The 3,661-nt window shown below is 32.1% G+C and overlaps 1 long non-coding RNA gene across 1 annotated transcript; it reads right to left on the reverse strand.

Moving 5' to 3' along the window:
* Window positions 1-1,808: 1,808 nt before the first annotated feature.
* On the reverse strand, window positions 1,809-2,868 carry LOC113718038 (uncharacterized). The gene is made up of 2 exons (XR_011825688.1): window positions 2,620-2,868; window positions 1,809-2,182 (listed from the first exon to the last, which is right to left on the reverse strand). It is a non-coding gene; the product is annotated as an uncharacterized lncRNA (long non-coding RNA).
* Between the last annotated feature and the right edge of the window lie 793 nt (window positions 2,869-3,661).

Genomic DNA, 3,661 nt, shown 5'->3' on the forward strand with positions numbered 1-3,661 from the left:
ATCTAAAGTATCTTTATTCGCCCATCTCACATTTTTTCTCATTTAGTCCTTTTCCTTTTTCTCGAACACAAAGTAGTCTTTATTAATAATTTTAGTTTCTTCCACCATCAAATCCAGCTGTGCTAACGGGTGTGACCAAAATTTCAACTAGTCTCCTAAAAAAAGAAAGCGATCTTTACTTTCTTCCCATTTGTTTTCATTTTTAAATATGTCTCTCCTTTTTCTTTTTCTTTTTTTTTTTCACGTTCATCAACAATTCCTTCCACTACCGATTGGGGTTACCAAATTAAATATCATCAAAAAGGTTTCAGTACCTCTGGCCTTATACCCTCCTCCTCCTTATTCATATTAATTCTTGGGCTTGGATAATTGAAGAATTACAGCGACTAATATGCATCAATAAATTTATTTATTTATATAAATGCAAGATTTTTGTTTAGTGGATTATAATTTATAGCTTTCTTGTTTCCCTGGCCAGTCATGCAAGTAAACCTTTTTTTTTTTTTGGTGCAAGTAAACGATTAAGTATTTATCTAATGACAAACATAGGAAAAGCAATCTACTTAAGATGCAAAAGAACAGGGGTAAATTATGATTAAACAACCTCAAGGGGCTAAATCCTAATTTAATATAGGGTTAAATGCAAAAAACCCCACAAACTATATAATATATACCCAATTGCAGTTTTCCCCTAAATTATAATAATAGACATTTTGCCCTCTTGAATGATATGTTTGGACAAATCTCCCACTACTTAAGTGATTGTGCTAACATTTCTAAGGGGATGGCTCAGGTAGTTCAAGATTGAGAATTTTCTCTTTGATTTTTGTTTTGGAGATTAAAATGTAGAGAACTATCAAAAGTATATTACAGCACGAGCCAGTGGATTGTTTTACTTCCCACATTGGCTTGTGGAATTGGAAAGACTCATTGCTGGGCAGCAATGATCAATAACTTTGAATGCATTGTTGATTTACATAAAATTTTTGTTATTGTTCTAGATCTCTTATTTCGAGTGTACAATAATTACTTGTTAATATTCATCTTGAGTTATTTTCATTATACTCTGTCTGCAGAAGAAACATGAGAAAGTAGATCATTTCGAAAGTTGTTCTTGAGTTAGTTATATACGGTTCAATGGGGCCTTATGCTCAGCATTTGAGCACTTAGATTTTTATAGTAATAAGATTATGGGCATCTTTTGTTTCTGCGTTATGAAAATAAAAACAAGACAATTTTGATTGGCATTGAAATTGTCAAGACAATTTTGATTAAAGATTAGGAATTAAATTAATAAATTCTAGCTACTAACACATCAATTGATCATACCTAATGAATTGTGAAATTATAGATGTCAATTCAAGATTGATTTTCTGTATTGCCACTAATTTACTTAGACAAATGCATAATCCAAAATATAAACACTACTTCTTCTGGAAATTGCTCTGTTTGGATTGATGATTTTTTGAAAAATAAAATTTTCAACTACAATGTTACAATAATACCCAAACAAAAACAACCTCAAAAATACCAAAAACACAAAAAAAAAAAAAGCAACCTCAAAAACATAAAAGACAACTTCAAAAACACCAAAAGCATAAAAAACAACCTTAAAAAATACCAAAAATACAAAAATAACCTAAAAATAACCTCATCTACAGTAAAATTTTTTAACTACATTGTTACAGTAAAATATTTCAAAAACACCCTCAAAAAACAGTTAATCCAAACGGAGTTATTAACTCAACACCTCTAAGCAAACCAAACCAACAACGACTGAACACCTCTAAGCAATTTACTCACTGAACTTAATCGCAAAGCCAACAACTAAATCATAACAAGTACCTTATTATCATTACATGAAGCCAAGTATATATAGTTTAACTATTCTTCATAATTTACCCACTTACATTTTATTTACATATAATTAATAGCATATAAAAGGAGGTCTAATCCTCAGCTTACATCAGGAGATGGCAAGGAAAACTGAAAAAAATATAGAGTACTCAAAAAATAATCATACAACAATAAAGTAAATTAAACTACTACTGCTTCTAAAATCGCCTGGAAGAAATTGCTCATTCTGACTGACTCAACAACAGCAACAAGCACTTTCACAGGTGTAGACCTGGCAGATTGAAAGGCGACAAAGCACCAATACTGGTAAGTTTTCCCTAGCTAACTGCCAATTCAAAAAAAAAAAATTAAAGTTGAAATTTTACGAAAAGACAAGATATATGAAAAGTCAAGATTGGCTAGTCTAAAATATACAAATTGTCAAATCTTTACTCCTTGACAGTGGTGGAGAAGGTAGAAAACTAATCAAGGAAAAACATGCTTACTTTCGTAAGAAAATGTATGGAAACAGGTAGAAAACTAATCAAGGAAGGGCAACTTATCAACTTTAGATGTTTATACTATAAACAACGGTTCAATAATACATAATAAATCATTAAGTGCTTAATTCTCTACAGTCAAATTTGTAATCGGTAAAGAAAAAACAATTACGATAATAAATGTTATATGCTCAATGAGTAAGGATAGTAAGCTACGTGAGTTGTAGTGCCTTAGTGCATGATAAGGAAAACTAGAACAAAACGCGCTTTTGTGTGTACTTACTCAATGGAAGTTCCTCGCACGCCGAGTAGTCTTCAATGCTATCATTGCGGCAATTCTGTCACTTGCACTTTCCAGAAACTCGAAGTATGCATAGCGCCAAGACCTCTTGAAGAGAAGGATTGCCAAGAATCCCACGATGCCGAGAGCAAAACCAGGTCCTATACCTGCATAAAACCATGACCAATCAAACTCACCATGATCTTTGTCATCAAGGATAGGATCATTTTCGGCTGGCGACTTGTTCTCGGGGCAGTTTATCCAAATAAAACTATGCTCATCAAAGCAACATTAATTTGGTTCCTCATGCTCTACATTTTGTTATTCTATGGAAAACTAGTTTACTTGCTTACTTCTTTAACCTCAACCCATCTAGTTTGGGATATTTGACAAATTTTCAATTGGTTTGGTAATTTCCTGTCAAACATTCTTTTAAAAAATTAATTTAGATCGCAAAAGCGAGAATCAAAAGCAATTTATGTGGTAACGTAAATAGACAAATCAATTTCACAACCAACTGATAGGGAATTAAAACTTCCGTTAACTCAATACAAAATATGTCCCCAACGACTTTGTCCACAAGGAAATAAGGATTTCCGTGGTGGGTCATGACTTTAATTGACGGGTGGACTTGTGGATGCCAGACTCAGCACGTCGACGAAGTTTCTACCCAATTTGGAATGACGCACGTCAAGATCATGAAAGCAATTTATTTAGGGATCTTTTTGCTTCTCCTAAATTTGAACGTGCATTTGAAATTCATGATGTACCATTTTTCTTCTTTTAGCTTCAAGCTTTTTACAGATTAAAAACCACCAAAATGTTTTTCTTACAAAAAAGGCAAGTGAAAAAAAAAGAGTTTATCAAGTGTCGTTTAATGTATTAAACGAGGTTTTTATCAATAAAAGAACTATAGATCCATGTAAATATTGTAGAGAGTTTTCATGAAATAAAGTTCGATTTTTTTTTTTTTGGTATACTCGTCCACTTCTATGAAGAAAATTGCTAGATTATCTGCTTAATAGAGTATGTGGATCATATTTTG

This window comes from Coffea arabica, chromosome 11e (assembly GCF_036785885.1).
Source record: "Coffea arabica cultivar ET-39 chromosome 11e, Coffea Arabica ET-39 HiFi, whole genome shotgun sequence".
Classification (NCBI taxonomy): domain Eukaryota; kingdom Viridiplantae; phylum Streptophyta; class Magnoliopsida; order Gentianales; family Rubiaceae; genus Coffea; species Coffea arabica.